The following is a 19,233-nucleotide window of genomic DNA, read 5'->3' as shown; positions in this document are numbered from 1 at the left end:
GTTTGTTCCGAGGACATTACCCGATGCTCATAAAGAAATGCCCCCCCCCCCCCCCCCGGTTTACCCAGGGCACGCGCACCCTAGTTTCATTACACATCACCCTTTGTTACTGTTGCCAAGCCCATCAAGGCCCTGATTGGTGAACCACTGATCCAGTCACAGCTCTTTGTCTTTTGGCAATGCTAGGGACAGCCACCGACACACACACAGTGCTTTTAACAGTGTTTTACACCCACATATTTGAGAATGTTCCCCTAGGCGGCTTCCACCCAGTTACCTAACCTTGAACCTTAGAGGCTGCTGCCCTATATACATAGACTTGAATTCACTGGCCACTTGCATAATGGAACACTAGTCACTTTAGTAATGTTTTCATATTTTTGCTTTACTCATCTCATATGTATATAATGTACTCTATTCTACTGTATTTTAGTCTATGCCACTCCGACATGGCTCATCCTAATATTTATATATTCCTTAATTCCATTATTTTACTTTTTGGTTTGTGTGTATTCCTGCTGTGCCACACAATCTGTAGAATTTCAGAAGTTCCCTACACAGTCATTACCTATAACACATCTATGCACGTAACAAAATAATGCCATCTGCACTAATATTTTAGTCATCTGTTAATCTGACTATTCTCTCAGACTTCATTTACTTATTCCAGCTATGTGTGTCTGAGCGTGTACTCAGAATTGTCCACATCCTGACTTTTTATGTTCATCTTGTGACTAAATAGATCTTTGTCATAATGTTCTTTCTTTCAGTTTTAATCCTGTTTTCCTCCTTTGTGTATTTTTTTCACATGCGTCAGTAAATTAGACTTTTGAGTGAAGCTTTTCCCGCAATCATCACAGCTAAATGGTTTCTCTCCTGTGTGAGTGAGTTTATGGTTTCTTAGGTTCCCCTTCTGATTGAAGCTTTTCCCACAGTCACCACAGCTAAATGGTTTCTCTCCTGTGTGAGTCAGTCTATGCTTCTTTAGGGACCCCTTCTGATTAAAGCTTTTCCCACAGTTATCACAGCTAAATGGTTTCCCTCCTGTGTGAGTCCGTTTATGGTTCCGTAGGTTCCCCTCCTGATTGAAGCTTTTCCCACAGTCACTACAGCTAAATGGTTTCTCTCCTGTGTGAGTCAGCATATGGCTCCTTAGGTTCCACTTATGAATGAAGCTTTTCCCACAGTCTCCACAGCTAAATGATTTATCTCCTGTGTGAGTCAGCATATGGTTCTTTAGGTTCCCCTTCAAATTGAAGCTTTTCCCACAGTCTCCACAGCTAAATGGTTTCTCTCCCACTCCTGTGTGAATCCTCATGTGCTTGGACAGATATCCTTTGAGTTTGAAGGTCTTGGCACAAACAGGGCAGGTGCAGGGTCTCCCACTGTGACAGAGGCGGATATGGGCCTTTAGTTTACAGGTGGAGGTGCAGCGTTTTCTGCAGAAACTGCATTCACGGAGTCTCTTCTTGTAGAGAGTCATATGCCTCTGCAGGGCAGCTTTCAGAGCAAACTTTTCACCACAGTCACGGCAGTGGTGAGTTTTTCTAGACGTGCTAGAACAATGTTCCGCCATCGATGGGCTGGGATCCAATAGCGGGCTGCTGTCAAGACCTACTGGGTCACTGCTTACGGCTGAGCTGTGGCTGGAGGCATTGTTTTGATCCTCTGGAGGGTCACAGGGAATGTAGAGACCCTTAAGGTGGGTCACAGTAACAAAAGGTGTGAGAACCACTTGTTTAGGATGACTCTCTCTGTTCTCCACAGTCTGGGTTTGGGGAGAAGTGAAGGACTGAAATGGGTCCTGCTGGTCACATTCACTTTTCACACAGGAAGGAGTGAATTTGATATCAGCCTCCAGCCCTTGAAGCTGGTCTTCCTCCTGACTGGTCCTGAGTTCCTCCTGTTCCTCTTTAATCTGTGGAAGCTCTGGGTTCTCCTGCCCGAAACTGGGGCTCCACTCCTGCTCACAGTGCTGCTGCTCAGGGAGAACCTCCTCTTCAGAGACAGCGAGAGAGAGCTGCAGGGAATCTGGAGGAAACGAAAGAGGAGCAGAGGTTATCTATAGAGCCTTTAGACAGTCATCACTAGCTGGCACAGCCACAGACATAAATCCCACCTATTTCTAAAATGCATCTTCTTAAAGCAGAACTGAACTCAATAACCAATTTCTCTAATTGAAAACAGCATGTGACCGGGAACTCTGCCAGAAAACGTGGACAGTTAAAGGCCATGAGCAGTCAGAAGTATGTGTTTAATGAAATTGGATATTTGAAGGAAACCAGAAGTATGATGACCAAAGTGTGAAAATGACTGTTGCTTCTACATTGATAAAGTTTGATCATAAAGTTACTGGTTCCCTCCCCCATGTCAAACACTTGGACTCATTATTAAGGGGACATCACTTAATCTTAATGTGTGCTAACATAATATTCTCTTCTCTTTAAATAAGTACTGCATTGTCACAAACATCGGAGAAGTCGTGTTTGCAGAGGGGCGTGGTTTATATAGCTGGTCATGGCTCACATCAACACCATCATCTCAGATGCCCTAGACCCACACCAATTTGCATACCGCCCCAACAAATCCATGGCTTGGGGGTAAAAGCTGTTAGGAAGCCTTTTAGACCTAGACTTTGCACTCCGGTACCGCTTGCCGTGCGTTAGCAGAGAGAAGTCTATGACCAGGGTGGCTGAAGTCTGACAATTTTTAGGGCCTTCCCCTGACACCGTCTGGTATAGAGGTCCTGGATGGCAGGAAGCCTGGCCCCGAGCAGTTGCCATACCAGGCAGTAATGCAACCAGATGCTCTCGATGGTGCAGCTGTAGAACCTTTTGAGGATCTGAGGACAATTGCAAAATATGTTCAGTCTCCTGAGGTGGAATAGGCTTTGTCGTGCCCTCTTCACAACTGTCTTAGTGTGTTTGGACCATGATATCTATGCATACTCACTTTAACTCTATCTACATGTACATATTACCTCAATTACCTCGACTAACCTGTGCCCCCCACACTGACTCTGTACGGGTACCCCCTGTATATAGCCTCGCTAGTTATTTTACAGCAGCTCTTTCACAATTTTTTACCTTAACTTATTTTTCTTAAAACGCATTGTTGGTTGAGGGCTTCTAAGTAAGCATTTCACTGTAAGGTCTACAGACCTGTTGTAATCGGTGCACGTGACAAATAAAATTGTGGTCACACCAGATCTGATCAACCTCCCTACCTTTTTTAAGATATATGTGACCAACAGATGGATGGATATCTGCATTCCCGTTAATGTGAAATCCATAGATTAGGGCACAATTAATTTATTTCGATTGATTTAATTCCTTATATTAACTGTAACTTAGTAAAATGTTAGAAATTGTTAAATGTATTTATATTTTTGTTCAGCGTAGCCATCTGAAGATCTACATACGAACCTATCCTACATAGTTTTATCTCCGGTGTGATCCGTAGCAGTCTCCGTAACCGATCATTCTCCTCGTGGTACTCCGCTACCGTTTCTTCAAATGCCCCGAAAATCTCCACAGCTGCCGCGGTTAAACGCTCATTTAAAAACACACGAAACGACTGTAGTTTTGACATGTTTTAGTCGACTGAAAGTTGGGTATTCAGCATGTATGTTTTCGCTTCCGTATTGTTTTGTTCTGTTTTTGTCAGCGGGAAACGAGACCAGAAACAAATCACAGCGCCCCCATGGTGATGGGGTTTTACTACAGGCTACAGACCAATGATACTGGGAATAGATGCTGTCGCTCAGGGATTCTTGAAAGACGGGACAAACTCCATCTTTGGCACACAAATATTTTTCTTCATATAAACAACATTTGAAATATACATTTTGATGAACCAGATATACATTTTGATGAACCAGATATACATTTTGATGAACCAGATATACATTTTGATGAACCAGATATACATTTTGATAAACCAGATATACATTTTGATGAACCAGATATACATTTTGATGAACCAGATATACATTTTGATGAACCAGATATACATTTTGATGAACCAGATATACATTTTGATGAACCAGATATACATTTTGATGAACCAGATATACATTTTGATGAACCAGATATACATTTTGATGAACCAGATATACATTTTGATGAACCAGATATACATTTTGATGAACCAGATATACATTTTGATGAACCAGATATACATTTTGATGAACCAGATATACATTTTGATGAACCAGATATACATTTTGATAAACCAGATATACATTTTGATGAACCAGATATACATTTTGATAAACCAGATATACATTTTGATAAACCAGATATACATTTTGATGAACCAGATATACATTTTGATAAACCAGATATACATTTTGATGAACCAGATATACATTTTGATGAACCAGATATACATTTTGATGAACCAGATATACATTTTGATAAACCAGATATACATTTTGATGAACCAGATATACATTTTGATGAACCAGATATACATTTTGATGAACCAGATATACATTTTGATGAACCAGATATACATTTTGATGAACCAGATATACATTTTGATGAACCAGATATACATTTTGATGAACCAGATATACATTTTGATGAACCAGATATACATTTTGATGAACCAGATATACATTTTGATGAACCAGATATACATTTTGATGAACCAGATATACATTTTGATGAACCAGATATACATTTTGATGAACCAGATATACATTTTGATGAACCAGATATACATTTTGATGAACCAGATATACATTTTGATAAACCAGATATACATTTTGATGAACCAGATATACATTTTGATGAACCAGATATACATTTTGATGAACCAGATATACATTTTGATGAACCAGATATACATTTTGATGAACCAGATATACATTTTGATGAACCAGATATACATTTTGATGAACCAGATATACATTTTGATGAACCAGATATACATTTTGATGAACCAGATATACATTTTGATAAACCAGATATACATTTTGATGAACCAGATATACATTTTGATGAACCAGATATACATTTTGATGAACCAGATATACATTTTGATGAACCAGATATACATTTTGATGAACCAGATATACATTTTGATGAACCAGATATACATTTTGATGAACCAGATATACATTTTGATAAACCAGATATACATTTTGATAAACCAGATATACATTTTGATGAACCAGATATACATTTTGATGAACCAGATATACATTTTGATGAACCAGATATACATTTTGATGAACCAGATATACATTTTGATGAACCAGATATACATTTTGATGAACCAGATATACATTTTGATAAACCAGATATACATTTTGATGAACCAGATATACATTTTGATGAACCAGATATACATTTTGATGAACCAGATATACATTTTGATGAACCAGATATACATTTTGATGAACCAGATATACATTTTGATGAACCAGATATACATTTTGATGAACCAGATATACATTTTGATAAACCAGATATACATTTTGATGAACCAGATATACATTTTGATGAACCAGATATACATTTTGATGAACCAGATATACATTTTGATGAACCAGATATACATTTTGATGAACCAGATATACATTTTGATGAACCAGATATACATTTTGATGAACCAGATATACATTTTGATAAACCAGATATACATTTTGATGAACCAGATATACATTTTGATAAACCAGATATACATTTTGATGAACCAGATATACATTTTGATGAACCAGATATACATTTTGATGAACCAGATATACATTTTGATGAACCAGATATACATTTTGATGAACCAGATATACATTTTGATGAACCAGATATACATTTTGATGAACCAGATATACATTTTGATGAACCAGATATACATTTTGATGAACCAGATATACATTTTGATGAACCAGATATACATTTTGATAAACCAGATATACATTTTGATGAACCAGATATACATTTTGATAAACCAGATATACATTTTGATAAACCAGATATACATTTTGATGAACCAGATATACATTTTGATAAACCAGATATACATTTTGATGAACCAGATATACATTTTGATGAACCAGATATACATTTTGATGAACCAGATATACATTTTGATGAACCAGATATACATTTTGATAAACCAGATATACATTTTGATGAACCAGATATACATTTTGATGAACCAGATATACATTTTGATGAACCAGATATACATTTTGATGAACCAGATATACATTTTGATGAACCAGATATACATTTTGATGAACCAGATATACATTTTGATGAACCAGATATACATTTTGATGAACCAGATATACATTTTGATGAACCAGATATACATTTTGATGAACCAGATATACATTTTGATGAACCAGATATACATTTTGATGAACCAGATATACATTTTGATGAACCAGATATACATTTTGATGAACCAGATATACATTTTGATGAACCAGATATACATTTTGATAAACCAGATATACATTTTGATGAACCAGATATACATTTTGATGAACCAGATATACATTTTGATGAACCAGATATACATTTTGATGAACCAGATATACATTTTGATGAACCAGATATACATTTTGATGAACCAGATATACATTTTGATGAACCAGATATACATTTTGATGAACCAGATATACATTTTGATGAACCAGATATACATTTTGATAAACCAGATATACATTTTGATGAACCAGATATACATTTTGATGAACCAGATATACATTTTGATGAACCAGATATACATTTTGATGAACCAGATATACATTTTGATGAACCAGATATACATTTTGATGAACCAGATATACATTTTGATGAACCAGATATACATTTTGATAAACCAGATATACATTTTGATAAACCAGATATACATTTTGATGAACCAGATATACATTTTGATGAACCAGATATACATTTTGATGAACCAGATATACATTTTGATGAACCAGATATACATTTTGATGAACCAGATATACATTTTGATGAACCAGATATACATTTTGATAAACCAGATATACATTTTGATGAACCAGATATACATTTTGATGAACCAGATATACATTTTGATGAACCAGATATACATTTTGATGAACCAGATATACATTTTGATGAACCAGATATACATTTTGATGAACCAGATATACATTTTGATGAACCAGATATACATTTTGATAAACCAGATATACATTTTGATGAACCAGATATACATTTTGATGAACCAGATATACATTTTGATGAACCAGATATACATTTTGATGAACCAGATATACATTTTGATGAACCAGATATACATTTTGATGAACCAGATATACATTTTGATGAACCAGATATACATTTTGATAAACCAGATATACATTTTGATGAACCAGATATACATTTTGATGAACCAGATATACATTTTGATAAACCAGATATACATTTTGATGAACCAGATATACATTTTGATGAACCAGATATACATTTTGATGAACCAGATATACATTTTGATGAACCAGATATACATTTTGATGAACCAGATATACATTTTGATGAACCAGATATACATTTTGATAAACCAGATATACATTTTGATAAACCAGATATACATTTTGATGAACCAGATATACATTTTGATGAACCAGATATACATTTTGATGAACCAGATATACATTTTGATGAACCAGATATACATTTTGATGAACCAGATATACATTTTGATAAACCAGATATACATTTTGATAAACCAGATATACATTTTGATGAACCAGATATACATTTTGATGAACCAGATATACATTTTGATGAACCAGATATACATTTTGATGAACCAGATATACATTTTGATAAACCAGATATACATTTTGATGAACCAGATATACATTTTGATGAACCAGATATACATTTTGATGAACCAGATATACATTTTGATGAACCAGATATACATTTTGATGAACCAGATATACATTTTGATGAACCAGATATACATTTTGATGAACCATACATTTTGATGAACCAGATATACATTTTGATGAACCAGATATACATTTTGATGAACCAGATATACATTTTGATAAACCAGATATACATTTTGATAAACCAGATATACATTTTGATGAACCAGATATACATTTTGATGAACCAGATATACATTTTGATGAACCAGATATACATTTTGATGAACCAGATATACATTTTGATGAACCAGATATACATTTTGATGAACCAGATATACATTTTGATGAACCAGATATACATTTTGATGAACCAGATATACATTTTGATAAACCAGATATACATTTTGATAAACCAGATATACATTTTGATGAACCAGATATACATTTTGATGAACCAGATATACATTTTGATGAACCAGATATACATTTTGATGAACCAGATATACATTTTGATAAACCAGATATACATTTTGATAAACCAGATATACATTTTGATGAACCAGATATACATTTTGATGAACCAGATATACATTTTGATAAACCAGATATACATTTTGATAAACCAGATATACATTTTGATGAACCAGATATACATTTTGATGAACCAGATATACATTTTGATGAACCAGATATACATTTTGATGAACCAGATATACATTTTGATAAACCAGATATACATTTTGATAAACCAGATATACATTTTGATGAACCAGATATACATTTTAAAAATTAGGATGTTTTCTGAAAATGCAACTAAGTGGATTTATGTTAACTCCATCTAACCCCATAAAAGGAAGTTCATTTTTACATTTATTGTCCAACAACTGTTTAAGGTCCTTGATTGGGTCATTCTAACATTAGATTATTCAGATATGTAATACAAATCTCCAAACGTTTTGTTTTATTTTATATTACTGTATCAGGGATGGTTAACTGGTGACCCGACCTTTTGAAGGCCCTCAGATCAATTTCCGTAAGCAGTTAAATCATTTTTAAAAATTCAGTTGAGGTCTCCACTAGTTGTTGGGCGTTATAATATCTAATGTAGTAAAATACACAAGGTGCAATATTGAAATGTAGTTGTGCATCAGCAGTTTCTCTCTTGATATGTCAGCCACTGACAGTCACTCAATTATCTTATGTCAGCTAACATTTTTTAGACTGGTAAATTAGTTTAACGGCCAGCTATCTAAACTTAGTAATCATGATCGAATTACCGGACGGCGGGCATTTTGGCATGTCTTTCTAGATTCAGAACTTAAAACAACATTTATAAAGTTATACATTAACAATTAAGATTTCCTTTTGATGCAGTAGGATGTCATGCAGACACCTCTTAATCAGAGGGACACTGAGGAGCAAACATGTGTTTAGTTTTATTTACTCAACATGCATTAGTCTAGAAGTCTGTATGTATAGAATGAAAAGATGTCCACTTTCTGAGAACATTTAAGCAGATACCTCATCTACACCTCGTTCTATTGTAGTAGACTAATGCATACAGTGAAAGTCCCACTCCTCCACATTGTGGTCAATCTGGATAACACACACCTGTTTACTTGGACTCTCCTGGTGTTGTGAACCTAATCCTGATTTACAGTCACCTCTGACCCTACAGTACACAACATCTTCCCTCATTCCCAGGGTCAGTCCAGGTCAGTCATGTCTGGTTCAGTTTAGTATAAGCCTGTTTGGTTGTAATACAATGTGTTTAGTAATGGTTTATGCCCTCATAGGTCTCTGGAAAACAAGATGAAATGACTAACAGGTTTGATATACTGAGATACTGCAGTCACATCTTAAACAGCGCAATCTAGTGGGGAGACATCCTAAACAGTGCCATCTAGTGGTAGGAAAGCAGAAGTGTCGCCACTGAGTTCATAATACAGTGGGATCTACAATAATTATCAAATTATCTTTGATAAAGATTAGCAATAATGTATAAAATAAATCATTCAAATACTGAGCTATAAGGTATTATTTTATACAATTTTCCCCCAAAAGGTATTCTTATTGCAATAAAACTGACTCCAAAATGGCAATACATTATTTACCATTCATTTCTACTGGGCACAAAATAATCTGAAACGAAAACAAACTTTTGTAGAGTTCATAGAGTCACAGGCTCGATGTCGTATTTCATCTACTTTATTTATTACAATCTTCAGGGGTGTCAATGTTTACCACCACTCTTTTGAGATAAAACAATATATTTCTATGAGCATTTGTATTCATATAAAATAATATACTTTCCCAATTGTTTTAAGCAAAATAGCTCAGCATTTGAATGATTTATTTTATAAGGTCATGATTGCTCATCTTTATCAAGGACGTCAATCACTTCAGACTCCATTGTATTTGCCATTGGGCAGCAGATTTGATCCAAAGGGCATTACATTTGACAAACGGGTTAGCTGTGACACTGTCAGAGGTATTTTCTCCTAGAAAGGTCTTTTCCTCTAGAACGCCTTGGAGAGTGTTGAGACTAGGAACCTCATTCTGTGACCTCTATCTCTCCCTCCAGACAGATGTAAAGGAACTAGACCAGAGAGTAGCAGAGAGCACTGTGGAGAGAAACAGCAGGTTACCAATAGAATAGATCAGAGACCAGAGGAACTTTAATCCTGAAGCATGGAGAGCAGGTCCCTAGGAGAGGTATCATCGTGTCGTCCTCCACCAACCAATAGATGTGAGTCCATGAGCGTGTACTCAGAGTATTGTCCACATCCTGCCCTTTTATTCTCATCTTGTGACTAAACAGTTCTTTAAGATTTCCTCCTGTTTTCCTCCTTTGTGGATGTTTTTAACATGCGTCAGTAAGTTAGACTTGTGATTGAAGCTTTTCCCACAGTCACCACAGCTAAATGGTTTATCTACTGTGTGAGTCAGTTCATGCTTCTTCAGGTTCCCCTTCAAATTGAAGCTTTTCCCACAGTCACCACATATAAAAAGTTTCTCTCCTGTGTGAGTCCGTATATGCCTACTTAGGTCCCCTCTCTGATAGAAGCTTTTCCCACAGTCTCTACAGATAAATTGTTTCTCTCCTGTGTGAGTCAGTCTATGCTTCCGTAGGGTCCCCTTCTGACTGAATCTTTTTCCGCAGTCAGCACAGCTAAATGCTTTCTCTCCTGTGTGAATAGGAATATGATCAGTAAGGTTCCCCTTGCGATTGAAGCGCTTCCCACAGTCTCCACAACTAAATGATTTCTCCCCTGTGTGAATCCTCATGTGCTTGGACAGGTCTGCTTTGAGTTTGAAGGTCTTGCTACAAACAGGGCTGGTGCAGGGTTTCCTACCGCGACAGAGTCGGACATGGGCCGTCAGTTTACAGCTGGAGTTGTAGTGTTTTCTGCAGACGTGGCATTCGCTGGGTCTCTGCATGGCGAGAGTCACATGACTCTTCAGGTCAGCTTTCAGAGCAAACATTTCACCACAGTCACGGCAGTGGTGAGTTTTTCTAGACATGGTGCTGGGTTTGAAACAGTGTTCCCCCATCGATGGGTTTGGATCCAATGATGGGCTGGGATTCAATCGTGGGCTGCTGTCAAGTCCTACTGGGTCGCTGCTTACGGCTGAATTGTGGCTGGAGGCATTGCTTTGATTATCTGGAGGGTCACAGGGAATGTGGAGGCCCTTAAAGTGGGTCACAGTAACAAAAGGTGTGAGATCCACTTGTTTAGGATCACTCTCTCTGTTCTCCACAGTCTGGGTTTGGGGAAGAGTCAAGGACTGAAGTGGGTCCTCCTGATCACATTCATTTTTCACACAGGAAGGAGTGAATTTGAACTCTATGATATCAGCCTCCAGCCCTTGAAGCTGCTCTTCCTCCTGACTGGTCCTGAGTTCCTCCTGTTCCTCTTTAATCTGTGGAAGCTCTGGGTTCTCCTGCCCCAGACTGGGGCTCCACTCCTGCTCACAGTGCTGCTGATCAGGGAGAACCTCCTCCTCGGAGACAGAGAGCTGCAGGGAGTCTGGAGGAAAGGAGAGAGGAGCAGAGGTTATCTATACAGCTTTTAGACATCAGGGTTGGGGTCAATTAGAAGTTAAAGCTAGAATCCTTAGTTGCTACATAACTGTTTTGACTTATAAATGATTATTGAAGAATAGAATGTATAAATGCCTCATGAGCTTAGTTCAACTGTCATCCCCGATCAGAACACATAGTTTTAACCATGTTTTTGTGGCTATATTTACATTGTTTACAAACATTGGAGTTAACAAGCTTATATTTTAATGTTGATATCATGGATGTTCAGTCCTTTCATCCATATCTTAGTCTATGAATTTGAGAGTGGTTTCATTTCTCCAGGCTCATCATCACCTTTTACCAAAACAGAGGCAGGGTAACCCCGCTTCATTATTGATCAACTAGAATCTACTTCAATTACTTATCAATAAACGTTAAGCTATAAGCTATTTATTTCCAATGTAAAAAATAATACAAGTTCATTTATAAAGTGGAATGATTTACTGGTTTTAATGAGAATGTGTTTTAGCAATGGTATTAGAAAAAGATAGTTAGGTAGGAAGATATGTAGAAACGGATTCTCCAATAGAAATCCCAGATCACGCCTGTAGGGCAATGTCATGACGACGTTAGCTAGCTAATCTAATTCGCAGAAACACTTCATCGGGTTCAAGCGAACTGAGCACACCCCAGGTGAGAATGTCAACATTCGTCTCCCGCAGAACTGCGCATGTGCAAGCCATCAACTCTTAGATATAAACTTGTTTTTGACGAAAATCAAAACGTGTCAGTTTGTCACTTTCATAAGGTTGTAGTAATGACATGTTCACCTACTTAAAACATTCGTTTGAATCTAGGTTGTGCCTTTAGAATTCGAGAAAATGAACAACCAAGGAGGAATATTTCACTTCTCTCATTGACTTCTCAAACCCCGGTCTGGTCTGCCGAGTCTTGCTTCGCAAGCGTTCCCGGAAGTCTGACGATGTTGGGCCTCAGGGTTTAGAAACTGTGGTAACAGTTAATAAGGCATATTGAAATGATGATCACTGAACCCCTAAATAGTTTATTTATTGAGCAGATCTGCTAGCTATCAGTAGATCTACATACGAACCTATTCTGTATCGTTTTATCTCCGGCGTGACCCGCAGCAGTCTCCGTAGCCGATCATTCTCCTCCTGGTAGTCCGCTACCGTTTCTTCAACTGCCCCGAAAATCTCCACAGCTGCCGCTGTTAAACGCTCATTTAAAAACACACGAAACAATTGTAGTTTAGACATGTTTCTGTCGACGGAGAGTTGAGTATTCAGCTAGTATGGCTTCGTCCACGAGGAAAGAATGGTGGGCAAGAACAAAACAAACCCGGTTGAAGTTTTACTTCCGCGTTGTCTTTTCGTTTTTGTCAGCTGGTGGCGAGCCCAAACAAACGCCACAGCATCACCGTGTGGATGGGTTTTTTACTACACGCTACAGACCAATGATAATGGCAATCAGTGGAGGCTGGTGGGAGGAGCTACAGGAGGACGGATTGTAACGGTATCATTTATTCCATTCCAGCCATTACAATCACCCAATCAATCAATCTCCTATATAATATACAAAACAATCTCCTATATAATCTATAATCTCCTATAGTCTCCTATAGCTCCACCCACCAGCTCCCACTGATGGAAATATATAACTACAGTCATGGAAAAAGTTTTGAGAATGACACAAATATTAATTTTCACAAATTCTTTAGATATTTTTGTCAGATGTCACTATGGAATACTGAAGTATAATTACAAGCATTTCATAAGTGTCAAAGGCTTTTATTGTGAGTGAGCCACTCCCTTGGCTGAGAAACAACCCCACACATGAATGGTCTCAGGATGCTTTACTGTTGGCATGACACAGGACTGATGGTAGCGTTCACCTTGTCTTCTCTGGACAAGCTTCTTTCCGGATGCCCCAATCAATCGGAAAGGGGATTCATCAGAGAAAATGACTTTACCCCAGTCCTCAGCAGTCCAATCCCTGTACCTTTTGCAGAATATCAGTCTGTCCCTGATGTTTTTTCCTGGAGAGAAGTGGCTTCTTTGCTGCTGTTCTTGACACCAGGCCATCCTCCAAAAGTCTTCGCCTCACTGTGCATGCAGATGCGCTCACACCTGCCTAAGCATAATCTGTACTGGTGGTGCCCCGACCCCGCAGCTGAATCAACTTTAGAAGATGGTACTGGCGCTTGCTGGCCTTTCTTGGGCGCCCTGAAGCCTTCTTCACAACAATTGAACTGCTCTCCTTGAAGTTCTTGATGATCTGATAAATGGTTGATTTGGGTGCAATCTTACTGGCAGTAATATCCTTGCCTGTGAAGCCCTTTTTGTGCAAAACAATGATGACAGCACATGTTTCCTTGCAGGTAACCATGGTTGACAGAGGAAGAACAATGATTCCAAGCACCACCCTCCGTTTGAAGCTTCCAGTCTGTTATTCGAACTCAATCAGCATGACAGAGTGATCTCCAGCCTTGTCCTCATCAACACTAACACCTGTGTTAACGAGAGAATCACTGACATGATGTCCTTTTGTGGAAGGGCTGAAATGCATTGGAAATGTTTTTTTTGTGATTCAGTTCATTTGCATGGCAAAGAGGGACTTTGCAATTAATTGCAATTCATCTGATCACTCTTCATAACATTCTGGAGTATATGCAAATTGCCATCACACAAACTGAGGCAGCACACTTTGTGAAAATTAATATTTGTGTCATTCTCAAAACTTTGGGCCACAACTGTAGATGGAAAAAAAGCTGTCCTTGAAACAGTATTGATATATTCATCAAAAGAGAGATCAGGGTCCAGGGTAATGCTGAGGTCCTTCACAGTTTTATTTGAGACGACTGTAGAACCATCAAGATTGATTGTCAGATTCAACAGAAGATCTCTTTGTTTCTTGGGACCTAAAACAAGCATCTCTGTTTTGTCCGAGTTTAGAAGTAGAACATTTGCCGCCATCCACTTCCTTATGTGTAACTCTGTGTCGTTGTATGTGTCGAACTGCTTTGCTTTATCTTGGCCAGGTCGCAATTGTAAATGAGAACTTGTTCTCAACTTGCCTACCTGGTTAAATAAAGGTGAAATAAAATAAATAAATGTCTGAAACACAGGCTTCCAGGGGGGCAATTTTGGGCCTTCACCATGTTTCATCAAAATGTACAGCTGTGTGTCGTCCGCATAGCAGTGAAAATTAACATTATGTTTCCGAATGACATCACCAAGAGGTAAAATATGTAGTGAAAACAATAGTGGTCCTAAAATGGAGCCTTGAGTAACACCAACATTTAAAGTTGATTTGTCAGAGGACAAACCATCCACAGAGACACACTGATATCTTTCCGACAGATAAGATCTAAACCAGGCCAGAACTTGTCCGTGTAGACCAATTTGGGTTTCCAATCTCTCCAAAAGAATGTGCTGATAGATGCTATCAAAAGCAGCACTAAGGTTTAGGAGCACGAGGACAGATGCAGAGCCTTGGTCTGATGCCATTAAAAGGTCATTTAACACCTTCACAAGTGCAGTCTCAGTGCTATGATGGGGTCTAAAATTAGACTGAAGCGTTTCGTATACGTTGTTTGTCTTCAGGAAGGCAGTGAGTTGCTGTGCAACAGCTTTTCCCAAAATTTTCGAGAGGAATCGGAGATTCGATATAGGCCGATCGTTTTTTAAATTTTCTGGGTCAAGGTTTGGCTTTTTCAAGAGAGGCTTTATTACTGCCACTATTAGTGAGTTTGGTACACATCCGGTGGATAGAGAGCGGTTTATTATGTTCAACATAGGAGGGCCAAGCACAGGAAGCAGCTCTTTCAGTAGTTTAGTTGGAATAAGGTCCAGTATGCAGCTTGAAGGTTTAGAGGCAATGATTATTTTCATCATTGTGTCAAGAGATATAGTATTAAAACACTTGAGCGTCTCTCTTGATCCTATGTCCTGGCAGAGTTGTGCAGACTCAGGACAACTGAGCTTTGGAGGAATACGCAGATTTAAAGAGGAGTCCGTAATTTGCTTTCTAATGATCATGATCTTTTCCTCAAAGAAGTTAATGAATTTATTACTGCTGAATTGAAAGCCATCCTCTCTTGGGGAATGCTGCTTTTTTAGTTAGCTTTGCGACAGTATCAAAAATACATTTTGGATTGTTCTTATTTTCCTCAATTAAGTTGGAAAAATAGTAACATCTCACAGCAAGAACTGGCAAATCTGGTGCAGTCCATGAGGAGGAGATGTTCTGCAGTACTAAATGCAGCTGGTGGCCACACCAGATACTGAGTGTTACTTTTGATTTTGACCCCCCCTTTGTTCAGGGACACATTATTCCATTTCTGTTAGTCACATGTCTGTGGAACTTGTTCAGTTTATGTCTCAGTTGTTGCATCTTGTTATGTTCATACAAATACTGTACTTACACATGTTAAGTTTGCTGAAAATAAACACAGTTGACAGTGAGAGGACGTTTCTTTTTTTGCTGAGTTCAGGATATGGTAGAAAGAGTATGTGGCCTTTTCTGTAGCCTGCAGGCTGGAGAGAAAATGTATGACAATGTAATGAGACGGACACTTTTTACATCATACAGGTTTCTCCAATCAAATAGCTTTATCTTAAATTTAAACCAATCAAATAGCTTTATCTTAAATTTAAACCAATCAAATAAAAAATGAGTTGCCATGTTAACAAACAACATATCCTAAACACAGGACAAGTCAAAGTAAAATGGACAATATGGAATGAATAATCATGGGAGTTTCATCCCATTGTGGGAGTTTCATCCCAAAATGGACAATATGGAATGAATAATCATGGGAGTTTCATCCCATTGTGGGAGTTTCATCCCAAAATGGACAATATGGAATGAATAATCATGGGAGTTTCATCCCATTGTGGGAGTTTCATCCCAAAATGGACAATATGGAATGGACAATCATGGGAGTTTCATCCCAAAATGGACAATATGGAATGGACAATCATGGGAGTTTCATCCCAAAATGGACAATATGGAATGGAAAATCATGGGAGTTTCATCCCATTGTGGGAGTTTCATTCCAATATGGAATGGACAATCATGGGAGTTTCATCCCATTGTGGGAGTTTCATCCCAAAATGGACAATATGGAATGGACAATATGGAATGGACAATCATGGCAGTTTCATCCCAAAATGGACAATATGGAATGGAAAATCATGGGAGTTTCATCCCATTGTGGGAGTTTCATCCCAAAATGGACAATATGGAATGAATAATCATGGGAGTTTCATCCCATTGTGGGAGTTTCATCCCAAAATGGACAATATGGAATGAATAATCATGGGAGTTTCATCCCATTGTGGGAGTTTCATCCCAAAATGGACAATATGGAATGGAAAATCATGGGAGTTTCATCCCATTGTGGGAGTTTCATCCCAAAATGGACAATATGGAATGGACAATCATGGGAGTTTCATCCCAATATGGAATGGACAATCATGGGAGTTTCATCCCAAAATGGACAATATGGAATGGACAATCATGGGAGTTTCATCCTGTTGTCATGATCAGTAGTTTCAAGTTTGTATCTGTACATTTTTGACAAGCTATCTGTATCTGTAAATAAAACGTCACAGCGAAAAACAAAAGACTCCTGCATTCCCCCTGTGTAAACACCTTGCAAAATGACTGCTGAGAACTCCTGATCAAGTTGGGTAGTTGATATTCAGAGCTTAAATAGCCATATTGATTAGTGACAGGAATCAGGACTAATAAAACCAATGCAATGGCCTGACGTTGGTGATTTTACTCTTTCTGATATCTTGAAGTAGTTGTTTCCTTTGCTCTGCGTGGGCCGTGGCTTTTGTGGAGGTAAAGATGCTTCGTGGGAGGCAGTTGTTGATGTTTTTGGAGAGTCCCTGGTTTGAGCCCAGGTTGGGGTGAAGGACTGAAGCAACACTGACACACGCGTGTGTGTGTGACTGTCCAGCCAACAGTGTAGCATGAAGCTAACCGTTTGAGTATCAACAGCAGGACTCAAGTCTGCATCCCCAGTTTCCATGATTTATGTACCAGGGTTATCATCCACAGTGTTCAGCCCTGTTTCCATGATTTATGTACCAGGGCTATCATCCATAGTGTTCAGCCCTGTTTCCATGATTTATGTACCAGGGCTATCATCCATAGTTTTCAGCCTTGTTTCCATGATTTATGTACCAGGGCTATCATCCATAGTGTTCATCCCTGTTTCCATGATTTATGTACCAGGGTTATCATCCACAGTGTTCAACCCTGTTTGCATGATTTATGTACCAGGGTTATCATCCACAGTGTTCATCCCTGTTTCCATGATTTATGTATCAGGGTTATCATCCACAGTGTTCATCCCTGTTTCCATGATTTATGTATCAGGGTTATCATCCATAGTGTTCATCCCTGTTTCCATGATTTATGTACCAGGGCTTTCATCCATAGTTTTCAGCCTTGTTTCCATGATTTATGTACCAGGGCTATCATCCATAGTGTTCAGCCCTGTTTCCATGATTTATGTACCAGGGTTATCATCCACAGTGTTCATCCCTGTTTCCATGATTTATGTACCAGGGTTATCATCCACAGTGTTCATTCCTGTTTCCATGATTTATGTACCATGGTTATCATCCACAGTGTTCGTCCCTGTTTCCATTATGTATGTACCAGGGTTATCATCCACAGTGTTCAGCCCTGTTTCCATGATTTATGTACCAGGGTTATCATCCACAGTGTTCATCCCTGTTTCCATGATTTATGTACCAGGGTTATCATCCACAGTGTTCATCCCCGTTTCCATGATTTATGTACCAGGGTTATCATCCACAGTGTTCATCCCTGTTTCCATGATTTATGTACCAGGGCTATCATCCACAGTGTTCATCCCTGTTTCCATGATTTATGTACCAGGGTTATCATCCACAGTGTTCATCCCTGTTTCCATGATTTATGTACCAGGGTTATCATCCACAGTGGTGTAAAGAGGAGCTAAGACAGATCAAGGACAACACAATGATGACGTGAGTCACAACAGAAAACTAAATAGTAGTTGGAGAACTGCAAGGGCAACCAAACCACATCATTATATAATTACATTACATTCATCCATGGATATTTGTGTTTGTTTAAAGGTAGTGTTCGCAGCGGCGCAGCAGTCTCAGACACTGTATCTCAGTCCTTGAGGCGTCACTACAGACACCCTGGTTCGAATCCAGGCTGTATCACAACCGGTCGTGATTGGGAGTCCCGTAAGACGGCGCACAATTGTCCCAGTGTCGTCCGGGTTTGGCCGGTGTAGGCCGTCATT

The 19,233-nt window shown here is 38.3% G+C and overlaps 1 pseudogene; it reads right to left on the bottom strand.

Moving 5' to 3' along the window:
* Positions 1–495: 495 nt before the first annotated feature.
* LOC139379650 (zinc finger protein 892-like) lies at positions 496–13,260 on the bottom strand (annotated as a pseudogene).
* Positions 13,261–19,233: the final 5,973 nt, after the last annotated feature.

Source organism: Oncorhynchus clarkii, chromosome 21 (genome assembly GCF_045791955.1).
Source record: "Oncorhynchus clarkii lewisi isolate Uvic-CL-2024 chromosome 21, UVic_Ocla_1.0, whole genome shotgun sequence".
NCBI lineage: Eukaryota > Metazoa > Chordata > Actinopteri > Salmoniformes > Salmonidae > Oncorhynchus > Oncorhynchus clarkii.
Note: the sequence above shows the minus strand (reverse complement) of the source record. Positions and strands in the feature narration are given on the sequence as shown.